General features: G+C 36.8%; 1 protein-coding gene across 12 annotated transcripts in view; it reads left to right on the top strand.

Annotated features, from left to right (window-relative positions):
- MAPK10 (mitogen-activated protein kinase 10) overlaps positions 1-25,577 on the top strand; it is a 585,543-nt gene that overhangs the window by 540,873 nt on the left and 19,093 nt on the right. The window lies entirely within an intron of this gene.

The raw sequence follows: 25,577 nt of genomic DNA, 5'->3' as shown, positions 1-25,577 counted from the left end.
GGACAGAGGGGTAGTTTGGTCAGTCAGGCAGTTGGTATCTAAGAATTCTTTTCTCTAGTGGGCAAGCCCTGGAGACTTGAGAATCCAGAAAAGTGCTGGCAGGCAACACAGGGCCTTCCATATGGTAGCTGAGTCAAAGTTCCAGGAGGGAACGCTGGAACAGAGGCATGGAACATGGACCCAGGGCTGAGGAGATTGAGGAGAGAGGCTGGAAATGTTTTGGTTGAGAATATAAATACACTTTTCATCCTTATAGAGACCAAAGAGATGGTGTGATTAATCCAATCCATCTGGATAGAATATGATTAAGAAGGCAAGGTAGCACTGAGTTTGTTTATTATTTCTTACCTAATTCAAAATTAATCTGAGACTTGGGACAGGCTGGGTGGGAATTTAATCTACCTGTACAAATCTTGAGTTAAACCATCTGGTCTTCAGATTCCCAGTGAGTGTATAACCCCAGAAACAGATTTTACATATTTTAGCATATTACATATTTTAGCACTGGAGTTCAATTAAAATAACCACTTAGAAAAATATAAGCCCCAAATAGTCAGTAATGTTACACATTACTGTTTGTAACATAAGGTAATTAAAAGAGTCTTAAGTGTTTTATTGACATTATTATTTACTATGCATTCCATTAGGGACTATGTTATTTTTTGCCTCCAGTGAAAGGATTTATGGGAACAAGCTAACCTGGCCATGTTAAGCTCTTTTATTGCAAGGCCATCATAGATTTCCTGCTCTTTGAAGAAAGTTACTACTTGACATTGTTTTAGCCATCTTCTTGTCTGCCATTGTATCTTATCAGTCATTACCAAAGAAAACACATGGAAAGGATCATCAACCATACAGGAAATATGTATTTTTTAAATCTAGTTGTAACATAGATATGCAAATTTTCTTTTATTTATTTTTTAAAGTTTCACTTCTTTTTTTTTTTAATTGAAGTATAGTTGACACACAGTATTACATTAGTTTCAGGTATGCAACATAGTGATTCTGCAAGTCTATGCATTATACTACAAGTGTAGCTACCACCTGTTACCATATGCTATTACAATATCATTGATTATAGTTCCTGTGCTGCACTTTTGTCATTATGACTTACTCATTCCGTAACAGGAGGCCTGTATCTCTCACTTCCTTTCATTCATTTTGCTCAACCCCCAAACCTTTCCCTTCTGGCAACTATCAATTTGTTTTCTCATTTATTAGTCTGTTTCTGCTTTTTGTTTGTTTCTTTACTCATTTGTTTTTATAGATTTCACATATAAGTGAGATCACATGGTATTTCTCTTTCTCTGTCTGACTTCCTTCACTTAGCATAATACCTGCTAGGTCCATCCATTTGTCTCAAAAGGCAATCTCTCATTCCTTTTTTATGGCTATGTAATATTCCTCTGTGTGTGTATGTGGGTGCATTTACATACCACATGTTCCTTGTCCATTTCTCTGTTGGTGGGTATTTAGGTTGCTTCCATATTTTGGCTATTGTGTAATATTGCTATAAACATAAGGATTCATATATCTTTTCAAATCAATGTTTTCATTTTCTTTGGGCAAATACCCAGTAGAGGAATTACTGGATCATATGATATTTCTATTTTGTTTAAAGATTTATTTATTTGTTTATTTATTTGAAAAAGATTTATTTATTTACATGAGCAGGGGAAGGAGTGAGAGATAGGGATAGGGGAAGCAGACTCCCTGCTTAGCTAGACCAGAACTCAGTCTCACAACCCTGAAATCATGATCAGAGCTAAAACCAAGAGCTGGAAACTTAACCAACGAAGACACGCAGGCATCCTTAGTATTTATATTTTTAATTCTTCGAAGAATCTCCATAATGTTTTCCACATTGGCTGCACCAATTTATTTCCCACCAACAGTACATGAAGGTTTTCCTTTCTCCATATCTGGTCTAACACCTGTTGTTTCTTGTGTTGTTCCTTTCAGCAATTCTGAGAGGTGTTGAAGTGATATCTCATTGTGGTTTTGATTTGCATTTCTCTAATATATTAGTGATATTGAGAATCTTTTCATGTGTCTATTGGCCATCTTTATGTCCTCTTTGGAAAAATGTCTTTCTTTCTAAAGAATCACAAGTACTATGCCAAACAGATAGTCTTGGCATAACAGTAGTTCTCATTGGATTTTTAATTGAATGTGCATACTTTCTTTTATATGTTGGTGTCACTTCTTCAGTTGTTATATGATTGATGAGGAGGCTAAATCTTGTTAACCCAATGTTGGACAATGTGTGTTTAGGGAGTATGAGGGATTCAGCCATTTGCTTTCATTTAGGTTGTTTTAATTCTACTCTGCTATTGCCCACTAGGTAAAATACATCAAAAAGAAAAAAAAAAAAAAGACCTCTATCTTTCTTCTCACCCACCTCTCATTTCTTCTTTGTCTTTTCTTTTCTTCTTAGCCTTTTCTCTTTTCTTATTCAGCTCCTATGGAGCTGTTCATACACCCTTTGATTATTCGTTAACAATTTAATATCCATTCATTCATTCCACAAATGAATACCAAACTGTGGTAGCCCACTGACCTACAGGTGCTGGTAATTCAGCAGTGAGTTTAAAAATGAAAACAAGTTCCTGCTTTCATTGATGTTGGTGAGCTTTTATTCTGTCAACAATTAATGGGAATTCTTACTGATTGGGAATCTTATAACTTATCATCTCTGGACATAATCCTTTCAAATATGGCTCATCTATCTTATTTGACTATTTAACTTATTTCGTGTATAATTTTCTGAATGTAAGAAGAATCTGTAATAACTTGTCTCTGTCAATGTTAACCAGTTATAACTAAATCCCAATGACTATCTTCTATAATCTTTAACTAGATGTACATCAATTGCTTTGAATTATACTCAACAAATCATGTTCATCTACCTTTAGCTATAATTTTAAAAAAAGCTATTTGGCTTTGAATATAAATCAATGCCCTGACTAGGTTTTACTAATTGAAATGCATAGGTTATTATTGAATAATCAAAGAATCCTGAAGTTGGCGTCCGAAGCTTTAGAAAGACTTCATTTATTATTTAAAGTATTATTTAAAGATTCATCTAAAAATGTATTAACTATCTGGAGCCTTCAGACAAAAATCAACTGGTTGAGAATGATGTTGGGGGATTATTCTCATTCTCTACTTCTTATTCTCTTGAATATATTTTATTTATTTTTTTTAATTTTTTAAAAAAATTTTATTTTTTATAAACATATATTTTTATCCCCAGGGGTACAGGTCTGTGAATCGCCAGGTTTACACACTTCACAGCACTCACCAAAGCACATACCCTCCCCAATGTCCATAACCCCACCCCCTTCTCCCAACCCCCCTCCCCAGGCAACCCTCAGTTTGTTTTGTGAGATTAAGAGTCACTTATGGTTTGTCTCCTTCCCAATCCCATCTTGTTTCATTTATTCTTCTCTTGAATATATTTTTATAGTAAAAACTAATATCATGTCTTAACTTCCTGAAACCTACTTTATGAATGACTTGTTGTTTGTATTATCTTTATCTTCATTAACTGTGGCTTAGCCAGTCGTCTTCTTCTAAATTCTTGTTAGTTCACAAATTGCTAAAACAACGTGGAAGGGTAGGCTTATGAATATATTCAATTATAAATGCATCAAATGCATTCTGCTAGACCCAGAGTGTATATAAATTTAGTAATAAGAAAAAATATAGGCTTCCATGAATATGAATTTGATGCATCTACTGTTCAAACAGTTCATCAGTAGTAGTCCACTTTTTGGCAATAAACCACTGAATAAAATGCATATGTGTTTGCTTTAAATATTTTATAATCTCTTTATTAAATCAGTTGAGTTTAACACTGTTGTGCTAAACGTGAAGTATCTAGAAGAGATGATTTAAATGAGTTATAAAGGAAAACAGTTTTCTGCATAGGCTGTTTTACTCCCATTGAGAGGAAAGGGGATTATCCTCTTTGTAGCTGACATTTTTCTGTGTTGAATCATATCAAAAGGTTAGGGCATGTCCTGAAGACAGCTTCTGAAGAAGTCATCAGTCTGAAATTCAGAAGCCGTTGTTTTTGTTTCCTATTTCCCCCACGGGATACAGACACATGCTTAAACAGTTAATAGATGTTATTTTTGTTTGCCTTTGGAGTGCTTGAGAAGGAAGCATTTTGGATATAAAGTGTATTATAAAACATTCAATAGTGGCTCTCAAATTGTGGAAAAGAACTTTTAAGTATTTAAACAAATATAACCTGCAACGTTTGAGTTACTTCAAAAAACTTTTTGTAGCAATCTGAAAATTTTTTTTGAGGATGAAAAATTACATTTCACTAAAATAAAAAGAAATACAATGTCTCTTAACATTTAAAAATCATTGCCTCCATTGCTTTGCATTAAAGAAAAACATAAATGGTGCTAATGTCTCTGAGTATGACTGAGGGTTTTATTAGTGATCTTATTACTAGTTTGCTTCTTGACACTATATAGCTACACCCACTTTTAGTAAGAAATTAAAAATAAATCCCTCTCCCCTTTTTAGATCCTTGCAATCATGTTTTTTCTCCTTGAGATTAACTCGGAAAACTTACAGCTTTTTTCTTTTACACTTATAACCAGACATATCTGTATATGATAAAGCACATGAATTGAATTTTCTCAAGGAAGTCCTATATGGAGCTTTTATAAGGAGAATCGCTTTCTTTCTTTTTACTTATTTATTTGTTTGTGTGTTTGTTTTTATTTGGGAGATAGGGAGAGAACACAAGAGAGGGCAGGGGGAGTAGAAGGGAGAAACAGGCTCCCCCCGAGCAAGGAGCCCGACCCAGGACTCAATCTCAGGACCCTGGAATCACAACCTGAGCTGAAGGCAGATGCTTAACTGACTGAGCTATCCTGGCGTCCTGAGAATTACTTTCAAAAAGACTTCTCAGATTGTTTCTAGCAATTTAAAAACATTGAACAAATATTATGTGTAAGTTCTCTTAAATATTTTTTAAAAGTAGAACAACTTACCTCATTTCAGAGCAGGGAGAAGAACAACTAAAAATGGTACCTGAAATATTTAATGCTAGCAATTTCATTTCCATAGTATGCTATAGCATTAACTATGGAATTTTAAATTTGGCAATCAGTCTAAATATTTCCCTAGTGCCTGTCACTAGTCTGGTCTATACAGTAATCTGTATGCAATTCACGGTGACCCTATATTGTCAGGAGCTGGGAAGAGAAAGAGGTTACTGAGTAATGCCATGAGGTGAAGTACCATTACGCTCTCCTCTCCTTCTAAAACTGCGAACATTTAAATTCTGTTTCTCAGACTAAATGTTCCTATGAATTCTTTTAAATATGATTTGTTCTCCTCACACAGAGTTAATAAACTGGCTGAATCCCTCTCTCAGCTGTTCTCTCCATCTGTCCTAACACAAGGACTACCTCTTTGAGTCTTATGATTTCTTATTATTATAGCATACAACATGCTGTGGAAAAGCTAGGGCAACACCCTGGCATGCTTACTTTGAGAAATAGCTTAGTGCCATCTATCTGTCATGGAAGACCCTTTTAGTGGGGAGCTGAACTCTGAGTAGGTTAGTTGTACTCGGAATGTCTATAAATTTAGAAATAAGTAGGAAGAAACGAGCAACAATGGATGTGAATTTGATGCACTCTAATTGTGTGTTTAATTTTAGAAAGAGCAATTCATATTTTGTGATTCTCATTTGCTTGGTGAAAGTTAAATCAATGTCTCTAATTTCTAATATCTGCCATTTGCAGAATTCTAAATTTCCATCTGTTCATGCTGATGTATTCTTTCAGCAGTAAAATGTGAGCAATTTACTAATTGCCTTCCAGAGAAAATATAACTTGCATTGCATTTCACATGCCCAGTGCCTCAGCTGTTACAGTGAAGATATCTTTTGAATCACACTGGAATTGTTTTGATGCCGTGTATTATGTTGGTGGGAGCTTGTCAAAATGTTTGTTGTACATAGATTTAGCCACCTGCTCTTAGTGGCCCCCCTCTCTACATGACTTATAAGAAAAATAAGTACTTCACTCAGACACTAATTTATTTGTCTCTAATTTTAGCAAACTGTTCTACTGAACAAAACATTCTCCTTGATTTCAAATCATTGGGATATTCAAAATCCACTGAATATATAGGATTCTTGAGTGTCAGACCTGGAGTAGTGGAATAATTCATTCTCAGGAGATACCTGTTTGTTGACTGGTAGAGCCTATGCTCAGGTTTTTCTTTTCACATATTACATTGAGCCCTTTAGACAGTAAATAGTATTATTACTCTCTTGAATATACACCTCTGAAGGAGAATTCTTCTTGAAAGGTGAGGGGAAAGCAGAAATTATTTTTCCAGGATATTCCATGTCTGGTGTTCTTTAAGAGGCTGAGTCAAATGTTCTGTCAAGTTCTTTCAAATCTATCATTTTTTTTTCTTCTCTCCTAGTTGATGTCTTAGGTATTGTGAGATCCATCTACTTAACTCAAGGGAGTAGGCACTTATGAGGGTGTATGCATTTTCTTTTCTTTTTTTTTTTTAAGATTTTATTTATTTATTTATTTGAGACAGACAGACAGACAGACAGAGATAGTGAGAGAGAGCACAGGTAGGGAGGAGAGGGAGAAGCAGGCTCCCCGCTAAGCAGGGAGCCCGATGTGGGGTTTGATCCCGGGACCCTGGGATCAGTACCTGAGCAGAAGGCAGATGCTTAACCCACTGAGCCACCCAGGCGGCCCCCTGTATTTTCTTAATATTTTCATTCTGGAAAGAAGAGATTATTCAATTATGGCATCTGTCTAAGGGTGTCACAAAGTAGTATAATCCATAAACTGTGGGAGAAAAAGATATATAATGTACTCGTCTTTCAGATCAGCTTCTTTTTGTTTTTTAATATTTTATTTATTTGACAGAGAGATCACAAGTAGGCAGAGAGGCAGGCAGAGAGAGAGAAGGAAGCAGGCTCCCTGCGGAGCAGAGAGCCCGATGTGGAGCTCGATTCCAGGACCCTGAGATCATGACCTGAGCTGAAGGCAGAGGCTTTAACCCACTGAGCCACCCAGGCGCCCCTAGATCTGCTTCTTAAGAGATAAGCAAAGAAGTCAATGTTGGAATTGTGAAGTGTTCTATTAATGAAAACTTACCAGTTTTTTACAGTAAGAACAAGAATACAAAGAGGAGGGAAAGACTAGAGTAGGAGTAGGTCAGAAGAGAGGATCTCTATTCAACAGCTTTGCCTTGTAGAGGTCATAAAAATGGCTAATCTCTAAGATGCATAACCTATTTGGTAATTTGCATTCCTGCCTTATTTGTTCACCTGCAGTGTTGCTAAAATAATCAAATTAGACTGTTTCTTCACCACAATTTTTTGTGTTTCATAGAAGAATCCCTTCTAAACTACTGCATATTTAAATCCATGGGCAGCCCTAAGGCACTCCAACCCATCCTCTTATCATTAGGAGTGTGTTTAATATACAGCCTTTATTGATAAAGAAATGAATACTGCAGAAGTGGTAATGTTTTCTGCAAGGCCCATATGTTAATTATTACATAGAAACCTTGTGATTTCAAGATCACCTCATTTCTATTCCTAGTAGTAATGCTTATTAAGTGGATAGCCCTGTTTAAGTTTCTAAATCTGCTCTGGTTTGCTACTTAAAATGTTGTCTTTTCTTTTCAAGATTTTATTTATTTGACAGAGAGAGATCACAAATAGGCAGAGAGGCAAGCAGAGAGAGAGAGAGAGAGGAGGAAGCAGGCTCCCTGCTCAGCAGACAGCCCGATGCGGGACTCGATCCTAGGACCCTGAGATCATGACCTGAGCTGAAGGCAGAGGCTCAACCCACTGAGCCACCCAGGCAGCCCAAAAATGTTGTCTTTTCTGTGTCTCTACAAGATTCAATGAGGTTTGCATGATAAACTTTTTAATAGTATATTCTCCTTTAAAAAAAAAAATCCCCAAATATACACATGCCCATCTTGCACAACTCCATGTCACAAGTGCTTAGTGCATCCCAGTCCTATGTTGAGCACTGCACCAAAGCTAAGATCACAAATGAGGGAAACAGTTCCCTGCCCTTTCCTTGGCCTCACAATCTAGCTTAGTAGTTTTCTTATTCTAGGATTCATTTACCACTAGAGATTCCTTGGATAGGTTTTTTAGAGCTTGTGAAAAAAGTCTTGAAATTTTATGTCTGTAATTATATGTGTACATCATCCTAGAGTATGCCCAGGGTAGTTCATAAGCATTATGACATTCTTAGAGATATTACCTCTGAATTTAACTCCAATATTTTAAAAAGCATCTGTCTACCACAGAAAAGTCTGAGGGGGATACAAAATATGGGTAATTTACTGTTAGAGTTGACTATCCGTTACAGGCATAACTAAAAGAATTAAGGCACTGCTTAGAAAATCTCAGCTTATTTCCTTGAGATAATTCTTATTTGTAAGAAAAGATCTTTCATCTGTAAATATCCAACTTTTTTTAGGAAGGTATGTAGGGGGAAGTGACAGATCAATATAAAGCACTATGATTTCAGTTTTCAATTATTATGACTTTTAAATTTTATTGACAATATGAAGAAGTTTCCTATGGCCCTTGGTAAATTTAAAATGTCCTTTTTTTTTCAAGAAATAGAAATTAGGGGCGCCTGGGTGGCTCAGTGGGTTAAGCCTCTGTGATCGGTTCGGGTCATGATCTCAGGGCCCTGGGATCGAGTCCTGCATCGGGCTCTCTGCTTGGTGGGGAGCCTGCTTTCTCCTCTCTCTCTCTCTGCCTGCCTCTCTACCTCCTTGTGATCTCTCTCTGTCAAATAAATAAATAAAATCTTAAAAAAAAAAAGAGAAAGAAATAGAAATTAGCAGCTAGTGTCTATTTTCAAGTAGGTAGCCCCTCTCTTGTGCTATGAAGCTTTCAAGAGTTCATTTGACAAATTTGTTTACAGCTTTGTGGTGGCGTTGTTCCATGGCGAGCAGTCGGTCAGCAGATTTCATGAGAATGGCGAGTCCGACTCTTCTTTTATCCTGCTTCTACTTTGTTTCTCCTCATGAAGGATGTACTTCCTTTGCACTATCCGTTTTTCTCTGCTCTGTTTGTTCCAGAGATTTTTGTTTGCTTCTTTTTTTCCAAGAAAATGTTTATGTTGTGCATTGCAACATAAAAGTAAAACAAGTGAACAGGAAAGTCCATAAAATGGCATAACTTCTTCATTATGCAGGGGGATCATAGAGTTAAATCAGTCAACAATCTTGCATCAGAATTCATGCTTAGAGTTGTTTATACTATCAAGGTTAAGAGGTAAATTGAGAAGTTTCACATTCTGGGGAGGGGGGGAAATAATTAGCAAGTATGATCCTTAATGATGCTGAAAATATATGTGCAGTCATGTGAAAGCACTTATTAATTCTGTAGAATGTTTATCTTGACTTTTTTAAGCCCCAAATGAAAACTGCAGAGATGCAGTCAGCATGCCATTTAGAACTGTACTATAACTAAAAGTCTATGGACTGGAAGTTTGGGGAGCTGCAGGTGCAGGAAAAGGGTGGGCAGGAAGCATTCTTGAGTGCTAAATCATGGTAACCTTCAGATTCAGGGAAAAGACTGGATCTGAACCTTTTCTTACCAAGTGTAGAACCATTGCTTAGGCCCTAGGGCATCCATTATATGTAAGGAGAGAGTAAAATGGATTCAGCCAACGATGAGACAGAATATTGAAAAGGTTACACTCCCTTTTTATAAGTCTATTAAAAGTTTATGTTCTTGCACAGAGTATGTGATCTAATAAAATTATTATGTCCCTTTCTAATGGCAAGATAGTCATAAGAATGATGAAAACCACTTCCACAACTTGGTGAAGGTTTAATAGGAGAATCACAGGGTCATTTGTGGAATATTGGCCTATGGTATCTTGTGAAGGAATGAAATTTATTATTTTGAAAAATGTTTTTAATTCATAACCAAAAGAAATTCCCTCCAGCTTCTAATTCCAGGGAGAATCTGATTCCAATCTTTATGTGTTTTTTGAAAACTGAGCTCCTTTCATGTTCCTTTAAAAGTAGTGAGGGGTAAAATGCTATATGCCTCAGTCACTTTTTCTGAAAGTTTCTTAAGATGTTTGTTATTTTGGACTGAGTTCATCAGAAAACACTTTTGGTGACTGCTTCATGAAGTATGCCCCAGAAAGCTATTTTCATAGTAGGGCAATGCAGGCTTGTTCATGGTCCTTGCTCCATTGCTTTGTGACTCCTGTTTCATCACAAAGAAGTTTATTATTGGCCATAATTCCTACACATACACTCACAGAAGATTTCTTAAACTCAACCACAAATAGAAGGCTTAGCAACCATCTAAGCAAAAAATTTGGCTTGCACTCAGTTTATTTATAATATTGTAGCATATAATGTAGCTTCTTCAAGCAACAACTAGAATGTTGACAATGGGAGAAAACAAAGAGCTACAAAATGTGGAGACCAAGATCATACAGGAAGATAATAGAGCACAATAGAGACCACTCAGGGTTTACAATGAGAAGACCCAGACACAAGACTTCACTTTACCTTGGACAAGTTCACTTCATTTATTCCCTAATTGTTTTTTTTAATTTTTACTTGTTTATTTATTTTATTTTTTATTTTTTTATAAACATATAATATATTTTTATCCCCGGGGGTACAGGTCTGTGAATCGCCAGGTTTACACACTTCACAGCACTCACCAAAGCACATACCCTCCCCAATGTCCATAACCCCACCCCCCTCTCCCAAACCCCCTCCCCCCAGCAACCCTCAATTTGTTTTGTGAGATTAAGAGTCACTTATGGTTTGTCTCCCTCCCAATCCCATCTTGTTTCATTTATTCTTCTCCTACCCCCTTAACCCCCCATGTTGCATCTCCACTTCCTCATATCAGGGAGATCATATGATAGTTGACTTTCTCCGATTGACTTATTTCGCTAAGCATGATACCCTCTAGTTTCATCCACGTTGTCACAAAATGACACATGGCCATTGAAGACTCATTAATTATACTAATAAAAAGGACCTAGTTCCTGTTATTTAGTAACTTATAGCATGGTAGGATTGATAGATAAGTGAGAAATTATAACCACGCTGGTAAATCCTATGAAAAGATGCTATAGAAGCTAAAGGAATGATGTATTACCTGTCTTTTAGCAGACAAAGGAGGCTTTCAGGAGGACAAAATTTTTAAATAGGACCAGAAGATGGGTAAGACTTAACCAAATGAGAGGCAGGTGGAAGAGTACGACCTTCCTTCTAGTTAAAAAAAGTGGCCTTTTCAAATGTCAGAAGAGAAGAAAGACCTTCCTGTAGTCCATCTGAGGAACTGTGAAAATGCACTGTGATCAGGGATGAGAGTTGTGAGAAATGGAAGCAGAGACAAGGTCAGGAAGCACGGTGAAGTCATTCCCACCCAAAGGTAGGGGGAGTGACTGGAGGAATATCATTCAGAGATGTGTGCTTTGGATAGACCATTCTTTCTCACTGGTGGGTTGATGAATATTAGTGAAAGACCAGTTAGGAAGCTAGTGAAGTGGTTAAGAGAAGAGATGATGGGGCTGGGGGTGGGGTGGGGAGGGCACCTGGGTGGCTCTGTTGGTTGGCTTACTCCTGGTTTCAGCTCAGGTCACAATCTTGGGTCCTGGGATTGAGTCCCACCTCGGACTCTGTGCTCAGCAGGGAGTTTGCTTGGGATTCTCTCCCTCTTCCTCTCCCTCTGTACCCCACACCATGCCCTGCATTCTCTCTCTCTCTCTCTTGTTCTCTCAAAAATAAATAAATAAACTCTTAAAAAAAAAAGATGATGGTAAAATGAATGCTAAATGGCAGTGGGGATGAAGAAAAAACAACAAATTCGGAGATGTTTTTGGTGGTATAATTGTTGCAACTAACCTTTCCCTATTAAATGTCCCAACAAACAATGTTTTAAGAGATAAGGTATTAATATGTGAAAGTGGTCAGTAAACTTTGAAACCACTCAGTGTTACCAAAGAAGGACTTTTTAGCCTACAGTTGTGATTGAAATAGTTAAAATATAACAGTTTAAACCTATATGACATAAGGGAAATAAAAATGTCATTCATTTCTATCTTATTAATAAAAATCTCAGAATTATTTTCTTTTTAAATTTGTCCTTAGACAATTTCATCACTGGCTGAAAAGGCATGTTCTGTTTGAAAAAAAAATCCACCATGTGAAATGTATTAATTAAATAGAAAGATAGAGAAAATGTAATGTACCTTACGTTAGTACATAGTCCTCTATGAGAGTTAAGTGGGGTAAGCCGCTGCCTTCGGCTCAGGTCATGATCTCAGGGTCCTGGGATAGAGCCCGCATCGGGCTCTCTGCTCAGCAGGGAGCTTGCTTCCTCCTCTCTCTCTCTATGCCTGCCTCTCTGCCTACTTGTGATCTCTCTCTGTCAAATAAATAAATAAAATCTTAAAAAAAAAAAAAAGAAGAAGAAACTTGAGCGATTCTCAATATTTTGTCTCCCGCAACATACCTGAGAAACAGTCATCAATTCATTATGGCCATCAGTTCATCAGCACTCACTAAGATAATGATTTTTGATGGGATGTGTGGGGTATATCAAATTCTTGTGGTCAAATAATTAACTGGAAATAATTCCTCACCCTCAGATCATTCTGTTTCCTACCCAGTCACCCCTACTTCAGAACACTTTGTCCTCATCACACATGCCTTCGATATTATTGCTTTAGGAGCAGCTTGAGGATAGCTGCTTTTTTGTCTCATCCACTGGGATCATCTAAGTCACTACATAAAGTTCTTAGCACACTGTATGTTTTTGGAATAATTTATTGAATTAATGAAGTGTTTTTAATCAATTTATATTGACTATTTTTTTTTAACCTCCCCACCCATGTTTCTAGTCTGCATTACCCCAGTGAAAAGAAGCACTACCACCACCTCTGGATACCATTATTCCTATTTTACAGAATTTTAGAGTGACTTTTACACAGTCACAAAGCTAAAAACCAAGGTTCCAAGCCAGTGCTCATTTCATTATGTCACAATATCTTTTAAAAATCTCTATTTTTCATCATATACAAGGTCTTTTAATAATGTACATACTGAAAACATATAGGATAGAAATGAATTCAAAATATTTGCCACTTTTTTGATAAACACTTTGTGTATAAAAGGAATACATGACTGTTTTTTTATATAATGTGCCAGACATACTGAATCCATATAGAGAGAAGAGACAGTACTTATTAGGTTAGTATAACTCTTTATACTTCCTTGAAAAATTTTATTAATCCTGAATATTTATGTCATGTCCAAGATTTTTCAGAGAAATCAATGCAGGGGAGGAAAAAAATTGTATAAAAATTATATATTTTTAAATTAATAAAAGTACTTTGCAATTGAAAAAATATTACAATTTAAGTTAAAATACAATAGTATTTCTATAATAAGAGTAAAGGATACTAAAACCCATTTTTCTTAATATAATTTCTAATTCTGTAATTATATATCTATATTCACTGTGGATTTGCATCTGAGGACTGCTTGTTTATGCTAACTTGAGGAGTATGGTTTTCTCTGGTTAATGTCCCTAGGGTGGATTGTTACTGAGTCCTGTTACTAATATAGAGATGCTAAAGATTTTCCCCCCTGTTCATTTGCTTCTGTTTTGTGAGTATAGGGCAGAGGTACAAATGACTTGTGGCCTTAATTATAGGCTAACGTAGAAATATTTGTTTACAGTGTATTGATTTTTCACCCAGAATGTTTTTCTAGCTTCTTAAAGCTCATTTTTGCCTTATAACATATCACTGAGCAAATGTGGCCTTTGCTTGTGGAAAGCCTTACAATAAAAACTTTTGTTTCTTGGGGCACCTGCGTGAACTCATCTGTTAAACATCTGTTAAACATTACCCTTCAGCTCAGGTCATGATCCCCAGGTCGTAGGATCGAGGCTGGCATCTAGCTCCCTGCTCTGCGGGAAGCCTACTTTTCCCTCTCCCTCTGTCTACCACTCCCTCTGCTTGTTCTCTCTCTCTCTCTGTCAAATAAATAAATGAAATCTTTTAAAAAAAAAGTATGTATAAAAATAAACTTTTGCTTCTCGAAATCTTTTTTTTTTTTAAAGTCAGCATTATCATAAGCCTTTTTTTTTTTTTAAGATTTTATTTACTTATTTGACAGAGAGAGATCACAAGTAGGCTGAGAGGCAGGCAGAGTGAGAGGGGAGAAGCAGGCTCCCTGCTGAGCAGAGAGCCCGATGCGGGACTCCATCCCAGGACCCTGAGATCATGACCTGAGCTGAAGGCAGAGGCTTTAATCCACTGAGCCACCCAGGTGCCCCTGCTTCTCGAAATCTTAAGTTAACATATTTTTCCTTTATAACCTTTATAACATTTCATGTGCCATTATCATATCACACATTATGCTGAAATGATCCACATTTAGGTCTGTCTCTCCCAACTCCACTAGTCTAAATGTCCTTGGGAGCAGAAATTCAGTGCAAAAAATAGTGATGAGAGCAATGGCTGGCACATATTGTATGACCAATACGTTTAATTTGAGTTTAATTCAACTTTACTGTACTGACCACTTTTCTAGTGTTTATAAAACCCTATCTCATACCCAAACTTATTTAAGTCTCAAGAAAACCCAAGAAAATGATGATTATCCTCAATCAATCTTACTGAACTTACCTTCTAAATATTTCCTGACTTGGACCACTCCTCATCTGTTGGTCTACGCAAACATTATCTCTGCCCTAGATTATGTCATAGTCCTCAACTTGTCTTCCAGTCCTCTTGTGTCCCTGGTAGTCTGTTCTCCAAATGGCTAGGGTTTTCCTTTCAAAATGTGAAACAGTTTACATAATTACTCTACTAATACTCCCCATTGGCTTCTCATCCTATTTATAACAAAATTCACAGTAATTGCAATGGCTTACAAGGCTGGAATTCAGTGTTGTTCCAGATGTAGTTATCATAACCCACAGTAAGAAAGGTGTTTTGTATTGTGATTCCATGACAGCAAGGTCTTAACCTGAGTGGAAACCAAGAGTTGGGCACTTCACTGATGAAGTCATCCAGGCACCCCTCCCCACAACTACTTCCTGGTTTCATTTTCTGTACTCCTGCCTTTCCACTCTGCTCCAGTGTCCTGCCTCCTTGCTGTTCATTAACCATGCCAAGCAAGCTCCCCCACCAGGGTCTTTGCATTGCAGATTCTTCTGCCTTGACTATTTTTCCTCCAGATATCTATATGGCTTTCTCCATTACTTCATTCAAATCTTTGCTCAAATGTTATCAAATAAGCATCATCGAATGCCTAGATAGAATTTTTGTCCTGAAGACTTTGCCCCCAGTCTAGTGATAAGTAAAATGAGTAAATGTTGAGTGATAAGTTGTCCAAACTTTAAGTTAACTGATGCATGTAGAATAAAGTTCAACTTAGCAGTGTGGGTTAGAGAAGGCTCCTGGAAGGACTATTATCTAAATAGAACCATGAAGGATAAAGCAAGAAATATCCAAGTAAAAAAGACAGGCAGACAAAAGGGCTATGCAAAAATCCCAGGGTTAGAAGAGGTTTGGGAGAACTGCAAACATTTGGGGGTGACTCCATGAAGAAAAGTGAGAAGTGATTTGGCCCGTTGGGCAGGAACAAGGCAAGGAAGGAGTGACTAAATGTTGTGAACATGTACTCTCTCCTGAGCATGAAGGAAAGTCATTCAAAACCAGCAAGCAGACAAATAGCATTATGAGATTTGAGCCTGTCTGTCTGCAAAATGAGACCGGAGTAGAAAAACGGAAGATGGGGGGGGTGCGCATAAGCCTGTAGTAACATAGGTTAGAATTGATGGTAGCCTGAGGGTAGATGTAGGTAAAAGATTAAAGAGATGTTCAGATGCTAAAACCAACATGAATTGTAAATGCTTAGATTTGGGGTTTAGGGTGGTAGAATTCAAGAATGAATTATAGCATGTAGTAGTTGGTTAATAAATACTTGAATGAATGAAAAAGAAGGATTTATGAGTTGGACACTGGGTGATTAGTAGTGCAATCACTCAGCCTTTTTGATTAAAGAACCATTGAAAAATTTAATTTCCAGGGAATTGTAAAGAGAATTTCCATTTTCAAGACATGATTAAATTTTTTGATGGCATAAAGCTAATAAATTTGCGACCTAACGTCTGAGAAAGCTACAGAACAGAATGAAAAATAGAGAAATCTAAATTTAACTTTCTTGTAAGCCACTAGAGCATTATTTAATTAAACTTTTCTAATTATATTTAGTTCACATTATAATTAAAATTTACATTGTTAACTTTCAAAGGTTCCTCTGGTCACTTAGTGTGTGATGTCTCCAGACAACTCTAGTGCTTTTCGTGTATAACAAATTATAATACAGTGCTTTGCACATAGAAGTCCTCAAAAGAAATTTGCCAAATTACCTGGAAGGATATTTGTTATATATTAGGAATTTCTTCCTCCTGAATAAAGCAGTTTATGAAACTCTTCCCAGATAATTAAGAGTGATAACAAATGAAATGACTTGCCCAAGGTCACTCATCTTACTAGTGTCAAAGTCAACGGTGCTCTGAATCCCTTACTCTTTTCATTGTTCCTATCAAGAAATCTGTGGCTTATTCAAGAGGCTCAGAGATTCTTCTTGGTCACTTTGGCCAAAGACTAAATTTGATTATGAGATATAAATCTCATGTTCACTTTAATTGCAACACATAAATCTCTCTATCCCTCTTCTTTAAAACCAAAGCATATAATGTTTTCTGTCCACAAATCGTTTTATTCTACTAAGAAATAAGTATCATTGAAGACGGAGAGAAAATCACAGTTTCTCTGTCGTATTTTCTCTTGCATCTATACAAATGAAACATACTTAAGCAAATGACAAAACTTGCTTTGAATACTATATAAATAGTTAGAATAGAGGTCTGGTCTTGGTTGCACATGAGAATTACCTGGGGAGCTTTCAACTACATGGATGCCTAGATCTCATTCCAGACCAATTAAATGAAAATCTCTGGGGGTGCAGTTCAGGCATCAGTATTTTAAAAGGTCAGAGATGGCTTCAGTGTGCAACCATAGTTGAGAACTCGTGGGTGAGAGCACAACAAACAATCTGAGGGTTTCAGAGGAGAGGGGTGGGGGAGGGGGTAACAGGGTGATGGGTATTGAGAAGGAGACATGCTGTGATGAGCACTGGGTGTTATATGTAACTAATGAATCATTGAACATTACATCAAAAACTAACGATGTACTATACAGTGGCTAACTGAACATAATAAAAAATAAATTTTAAAAAAAGCAAATAGCGCCTTTTACTTAATATTTGCTTCTTTTCCAACCACAAGGTGGCAGCATCACAATACGGTGCACATACTGACGCCGTGATGGAGTGGTTTTGGAAATTTAATGTCTGTAATATTAATTAATAGCATTTTGAGGGTTTCTCCAGCTGGAGAGAGCATTATTCACTCTTTCTCTTACTGTTCTTGGTGGCTTTGTTGACTAATAAAACTTTTAAGTATATTTATTTCCACGGGTTGGATTAGCAGGAACTATATTATAAGCTATAGTTGGTTGTGAAGAGCATGGATTTTGTATTCATATGGATGTGGGTTTAAACACTGCCTCTTTAATCTCTTCGTGCTTTAGCTGTATGCCTAGAAAAAGAGGGTTGTTATAAGGACTAAATGAGATAATATATGAAAATATGACTGGTACTAGAATGAAGACCTCGGGGAGGCTACGGTGATCATGCTATGAAAGACCCGGGTACACAAAGTCCAGAAAAACTAGGGATACAGTACATTTTTGTGTATGGTTTTTCTTTTCTGCATGTGGATCTCTTCTCTCTCTGTTCATTTGTCAGTTTCCACTAATAATTATACAATTGTATAATTGTATAATTACCTGCCTTCATTTTAAAGAACAAAAGCAATTCTTTTTTACTACACCTTTATAAGTGGAAGGTACCATTAGCAATGGAAGCAGCTTCCTTTATTGCCAAGTTTCTGTAAGAAATTAGCCTTTGTTTACTCACAATTACTGTAGTTCTCTTCCCAAGCCTTGAAACTGTCTTCTCTAAGTCACCAGTGGCTCCCTACGTGCCAGCTCCAAAGAATACTATCATACATCTTTGCTATTTGAGTAAGTCGACAACATTATCCTTCCTGACATGTTTACCCCTTGCCTTCTGTGGTGACACCACTCTTGTTCTCTGGTCTCCATTGCTGTTTGAGTTGTCTTTTCTTCTCTTAGAATTGTGAATCCCAGGAGGTCTCCTGTAGTTCTCCTAGGTCTCCTACAGACCTAATTTCTTTTTACCCTGGGAATCTTATCTTTGACCACAGCCTTAATTTTAGTTACCACAAATGACTCTCAAATCTAGGCATTTTCCCATAAAGTCATTCTGCATTCCGGATCTACAGCTCTAATACCACAGTCATTAAAAATGGCATCTCAAAATAACATGTCAAATTTTTAGATGGTTGTATCCACCATTAACACAAAACTACCACGTTCTCTTCCCCCTCATCACACCTTTCAATCCATGGCACTACTTTCCACCCAGATGACTGAACCAGATCCATGGGAGTCATCTTATACTCATTGTTCAGCCCCCTTATAACCGAATTGTCAGACCTTATCAGTTCTTTACCACCTCCCGCAAAACACTTCTTAAAGGAGTGATTCCATCTCACAAGTCTTCTTTCTTACCTCACACTTACTCTGACACAGCACAGACTGACTTCTGTACCTGAGTAGTTCTTGTTAAGGTCACTCTGCTATGCCATTCATGCCTGCCTACCTGTCTTCCTTTCTGCTCTTACAGGATACCCCTGGGAGCCCTTCTTCTCAGGCTCTGCTTAGGGACCAAATGTAAGGCAACTTAGGAAAGGAAAATTAATCACATTAGTGTTCAGAGACAGATTTTATTAGCCTTTTATTCCCCACTGTGGAGTACTCTCAAGTCATCAGACTTTTAAAGGGCATTTACTTCATTCTTAGTATTGGATTGTTTAATTTCCATTCAAGAGCACATAGTTCCTAAAACTTGCCTGAGAAAGTTTTAAAAAACCAATCAATAGTGCATTGCAAATGATCATTTGTCTACTTTTAGAAGGTACTGAAATTTTTGGTAATTGGAAACCAAGTCATTTGTTACTGCATACTAAGGTTACATAGAGAATCAATGTAATTTTTAGTCAGCTATTTTGATAATTGTGCATATTGCTGTTATACTTCTATTAATTTGGAAGATTGTTGGTAAGATTGTTGTTAAACAAATATTGAGCTTTGCTGTGGATAATGAACTGTTCTTGGTGCTACAGGGATATAAAGTTTTAGAAAAAATAGAATATACTAAACAGTGTCATTGGTCAAAAAGTTGTAAAAAGGTACATATTTAGTGCAACATAAAAATTACTCCATCTAAATATTTATTTTCCACTCAGGAGGTTAAAATATTAAGAATTTCTATTCATCAACAATTTAAAGTACATTTGGAAAAGTTATTCTATATGTATAGATTCAAGGAAATATAAAATTTTGCACATTTCTTTAAATGGATTTTCTGATTTAATTTTATACCAAAATCTACCCTTCTTGGTTGAAGCATTACAATGAATCCTGCATCTTTTCACATTCCTCACGCTGCAAAAGTCAATATGAAAAGACAAAGCAAATTTCCGTAGGAAATAATATCATGTTCTTGATCCAGCTGCTGAATTAATAGAGAATGAACACACTGAAAGAAAATGCTATTTAAAACCTTCGAATGAGGCATTTTCAACAAGACAGCAGAACACAGAAAAAGTGGAACAAAACCATATTGTATGCCTAATTAGGACAAAAGATGCAGAAAACAAACACTAACGTGATGATTGTCATATGGTTCCGAACATGACTGATACAGAAACGATGTTAAATCAGAGCTCAAAAATGGATAGAAAAAACAACATTGCATGACTTAGATTTCTTATATCTGGTTCTCATCTCTTTTGAGATTCACATGTATAGAGGTCTTGATGTTGTCCAAGATATTTTGACTAAAACAATCAGGATGCAAGTGTTGACTGCTTGATGATATTTGCCAGGTCTAGCTACTTGTGTAGACTGACAGAAAATTGGAACAGAAGTCAGAGTGGCAGGCTCAAATTTGTCACTAATGAAAATCTTTTTGTTAAGTGTTGAATTATTCAACTTAACATTTCTGCAACCCAAAAGAATTCCCCCATCCCATCTTTTCCCATAAGAGATAATGCATTTTATTCCTAACTCTGCCACCAATTAACTTTATGACTATGGACAAATCACCTGGGCTGTTTTTATATTCTCCTTTGCAATTTGCATAAGGGTGGCACTTTATAGTCTCTAAACTCTCTTCCATCACTAACATTCTGTGATGCTGTTGAAGACAGGGTTATTTTGAAGACTAAGGAAAGAATAAATTTACACATTTTACTTAATTAAGTATTACTTAAATATATGACATAAAATGAAGTCACAAGAGAGGTACCTTGGGGGAATCAATTAGGAATTTGAATAATACTGATGAAAGAGATCTCTTCAGCAAGAAATCATGCCTGAAGGCAAGAGCTTGAAAGAATGCCAACAGAATCCATATTGCTCAATCCCAATTTTACTGTGTAGAACTGTACTCTTTTACATGCTTTCTGGAAAAAGCCATACTTTATAAATAAGTTTTACATTTTTAAAAATGAAGAAAAAAAAGGAAAATGCTGACATGATGTCTTAGAGCAAGAAAGGGTGTACAGCTGCCATTGTTGAGAATCCAGTAATAGAAAATGTTACAATTTTGTTATTTATTGCATCCTCTAATTACTGTATACCTGTGATCATCGATAAGCCATGTCATAACATTGCTACGAGGGGTGCTCACATAATTATTCTCCAAACACTTGTGACAGTGAAGGGCCTGAGATCTGTTAGTAACTATAAGGACAACAAGCACGAACTGAGACATGCTGTCACCCTATTGGCTTGTGTTTCTATTTCTTGTTTTAGGAACATGATTACTTTAAATATAGATGCATTATCCCTTATTTTAAGTTAATCTCTATTACCATTTGTTCTGAACTGTTCTTTAAATTGGGTTTTAATTTAAAAATTCCATTGTCAATTAGTGATATGACTTCAAGATATTTTTAAAGGAATTCTTTTCAATCTTTGTTTTCTGATCTAACAATTATTTAAAAGGGCATATATAAAAAGCCTAGCACATAGCATCTTCTCAGGGAAAAAAAAGTGACTTCTTCCCCTAATTAGATAGAGAACAGTGTTCTTGGTTTATTAAACTCTCAAAGATAGTTGCGAAAGCAGATTTGAGAGCATTATAACCGTCTTTGTGTGCATGTGAGTGCGTGCGTGTGTGTGTGTGTGTGTGTGAGACAATGTGTTCTGCAGTTCCTTTTTTGAAAATTTATATACAATATCCATATTGGTTTTGAATACATTTCTTTTATATTGTTCCACTTTTTCTAGGTGCTATCTGATACTGAAGTCTTCCATCAAGGATCTGTCTGGATCTTTCTGGGTGTGGTGACAGTTTTGAAGTTTGAAAACCTTTATGGGGTTCAAAATCATGCTTTGTATTATGCCCTTCTGGTGCCTTAAAAGCCAAGATCTTCATTTGTTTCATTTACAAGAAATAGAGAATCACTTCCTCTTTCTGAAACTCTCTGATCACTTGACTGCTATAGCATTGCAATGTTTTCATTATCCATGTATTTCTTTAAATGTTCCTTGTTTCCTTTCTTCTCCTCCTTCTGCTTCTCATCCTCCTTCTCCATCTTAGTTTACTTCCCTTCCTCTAGTCACCCTTTAAACCTTCGTGTCACAGGGGTCCATTTTGGACCTTTACTCTTCCTACCTGCATTCACTCTATGGGTGACCTCAGGCACTGTCATGATTTCAACAAATACCTCTTGCTGAAAGTCTCAAATCTATATATCTCTAGCCAACAGCATTCCTGTGATCTCAGATCATCTATTTAATTCTTAAATAAACATCTCTGCCCACATAGCACTTGGCTTACCTCTGTACCAATCTCATTTTCCTTTTAACGTTCTCTGTTTCTTTAGATGGCTCCATAAACACCATCATTGTCCAGTTACTCGACTTAGAAATATGGGAATCATTCTTCTTTATCTAATGGTGTCCACATTAGATAAAAAATAAAATTCTACCAATTTGGTCTGTTATCATTTATTAATTATTCTTAAATCTGTACTTTCTATCCATCTTTACCTTCCCTGCCCTGGTCAGACCTTTTATCTTCTAGATCATGCATTAGGTCTCTAACCCTTCTCTTTGGTTTCTGTGGTGTCTTTCTTCAGTCCAGCCATAGATTTGTTCATGCCATTCTCTTAAATTCTTCAGTGACTTCTCCTCCCCTTCAGGAAGAAGTCTTTGCTCCGTATCGTGGTACCCAAGAGCATCCTTGACATAGCCTTGGTCTGACCCATCTTCTCTAGGCACAGCTCTTATCTCTTGGCACTTCTGACCACATATGTTATATGTTGCTATCATAGAATTGATTCCAGTTCTCTCTGCATGTGTGCATACCTGTAGAAAGGAACGTGCATCTACTACCACCACTGCTAAGTTTTCTAGGTACTGTGCCCTTGGCCTGGAGTCATCTTTTTTTTCTTCTCCTTTCTTTTTGACAACATCTCACACATCCTTTGCTCATGAACTAGTACAGATGTAATCTACTTCAAGAAGCGAAAGGTTTTCCTGGCATTTTGTTAGGATTTCTCTCCTCTATTCCCATATATATATGCATATGTTTTTTATCATATTGTGTATTAATTTTCTGTTTTATATAAGTCTTACCCCACTAAATTGTGAGCTTCTTGAGGTCAACAGCCATATTATTCAGTCTTGAAGTTTCAATTTCTAATATAGTCTGGCACACATTAGGTTCCAAGCCCTTAACTGAATGAATGAATGTAATAAATGAATACGTTGATCCTAATAACTCATAGTGAATATATATCTGTTCATATGTTGTCTCATTTAATTGAAATGATTTGTGCATGTGTATGGGTCCTGAGATCAAGCCCCACATCAGGCTCTCTGCTCAGCAGGGAGCCTGCTTCCTCCCTCTCTCTCTGCCTGCTTCTCTGCTTATTTGTCATCTCTGTCTGTCCAATAAGTAAATAAAATCTTTAAAAAAAAAAACCGTGCAAGTCACAAGCTCTAATAACATTCCATATATTATCCTTAATTTCATTTTATCCTTAATTTTCTCACATCTCAAATTATTCTAATCTACTAAATTTCTCCTAAAATATTCTCTGGAGCACTTTCCTTATCCCCACTCCTCATTTCTTTTTTATTTAGATTGTTACTTGGACAAAGAGAATCCTTCCTGTTTAATAAGGAGAGGGGGAGGGAACAACCGAGCAACAGAACACCAGCTTCTCTTTAGAAGGAAGTATTATGGGCAATTGCATCTAATGATCGCTGTCCAAGCGCATATATATGTATGTTTGAATAGGACATTACTTTCTTTAAATTATTGGTTGATTTCTCTTTTATGTTATTATGTGGAGGCATCTTTATGTGAATGTACCCTTCCACTGCAGGTGATTACATCCCTTCCTTAAAACAAAATAAAACAAAACAGAACTCTGAACATGTAGCTCTTGCAGGCAACCTATAAAGAAAGTATGTCTTACAGCCCTATTGGTTTTTTGAAAGGAAAATTCTTGGGCTCAGTACTTTTTCTCTGTAGTTTGTTTGTGGCTAGATTCTATGACTTCATGCTTATGCATTACCAACAGCTGTAAGATGAAGATCCAAGGAAAGCCTCTCTCAAAATAGTTTTGTTGCAAAGAGAAAATGGCATTTATGCACTTTGGCAGAAACTGTACTCTGAGCCATGTTCAATTTTGAAACTTGAATGGAAAAATCCACCCCATGGAGAAGTAAACCACATAGGATCCCGAGCTGAGTCTATCGTTAGAATAAGAAAGAGGCACCGACAAGGCATAGAGCTCTGGGGACATCTGAGAGCTTATGCATGCTGTGTCTGGCAGGGTACCTCCACACGACAATACACATGTTCAAGAAGGCAAAGCAGGAAACATGCCCTTGGCAAAGTGTCTTTACATAACCAGAATTTGGCTTTGCATTAGCCTACTTAGATGACAGTTTCACAAATTAAAACAAAACAAAACAAACAACAACAACAACAACAAAACCCACGTTTTTTAAATTGATTTACTCATTACATCATAATATTCCTTTAATTTGGGAATCCTTTATAGTTTGGATTAGAAGCTTCTGCCTTAGTCAGGTCCTAAAGACAGTGTCTCATCTCCCAGTCCCCTCCCCTTTATGTAGTTAGTGTTTCTGTGTTCTCACTAGCGTCATGGGGTAGGGAGGGGTCTCATTTTGCTTAGTTCTTTCAGTAAAGACTACTCAGCCAGCCACATGTGAATCACAGTAGCTGGTTTAAAGCCTTTTGCCTCAGCAGCAATTTCAGGTGTTACAGGAATGTGTCTGGCCGCATCAGTAGTTATTTCTCAAAAAATTCAGTGTTGTGCTAAGTTGCCCCACCCCAACTGGGAAAAGTTTTCTGTTTTCATACCCAATTACCTCCATAATATGTGAGGCTGCCCAGCACATAGGTGATAGAATGAATATGTTTGTCCTGATTCAGGTTACCAGAGGTTCTAAATGTAGTAAAGAAGGGCTACTTTAGTAGTAAGGTGCTGCTGATGGCTAATAACCTCCAACCGAAGGCACGACCTATCTCTGAACATCTTGTCCTAAGCCTTCCTATGATAGTCGTTTCTGAGAGATGCATGTCCTCAGAGGCCCGAGTCACTCTACTGAGTAATTCTTTTAGTTTCTTACAACAATTTTTGCTTTTGGAGTGTAAGACAGGATGAACTGTAGGGTGCCCTGTCTTGTGGCACCAGAAATTGGCAGCTCTTCTTTCATTCAATCCATTGCTAGCCAGTGGAGCTCCTCAGCCCCTTCTCTATCTACTTTATGGTGATGTATTTTCCAAGAGATTATTTTTTTCTTTCCCTGTCACTTGGTCTTATGTAGACCTAACTTAGGTCATCATGATAGATCTCCTCTATCAGGAGATCTATTCCTCTTCATCAGGAAGAAGAAGTCAGGGAATCTATCTGAGACTCTCCTTCCTGGAAGGTACCTGGATTGGTGAAAAATCTCTACTTTTCCATCTCCGAACTCTTTATAGCAGAGGAATGCTGACTCCCTAAGTCAGACTGAAGGCCTTGTGATTTCATGTCTCCCAAGTGGCCTTCAGGGGTTTACGGTGATCCACTTCAGTAGACAACTGGCAGAGTCTTCAGTCTGAGGGGCGAAAATATCATTTAAACATAAAATAATGGTATTTTATGATGCTTCACCAAAAAAAGGTAGATTATATCTAAATCTGTCTTTATACTAAGAACTTGTACTGTGGTCTGTTGAGAGGAGTCAAAGACTCTTCTTCAGGAGGGTCCAAAAGTGGAACAAAACCTT

This window comes from Mustela erminea, chromosome 2, assembly GCF_009829155.1.
Source record: "Mustela erminea isolate mMusErm1 chromosome 2, mMusErm1.Pri, whole genome shotgun sequence".
Taxonomy (NCBI): Eukaryota; Metazoa; Chordata; class Mammalia; order Carnivora; family Mustelidae; genus Mustela; species Mustela erminea.
The sequence above is the reverse complement of the archived record's forward strand: the minus strand, read 5'-3'. Positions and strand labels throughout refer to the sequence as shown.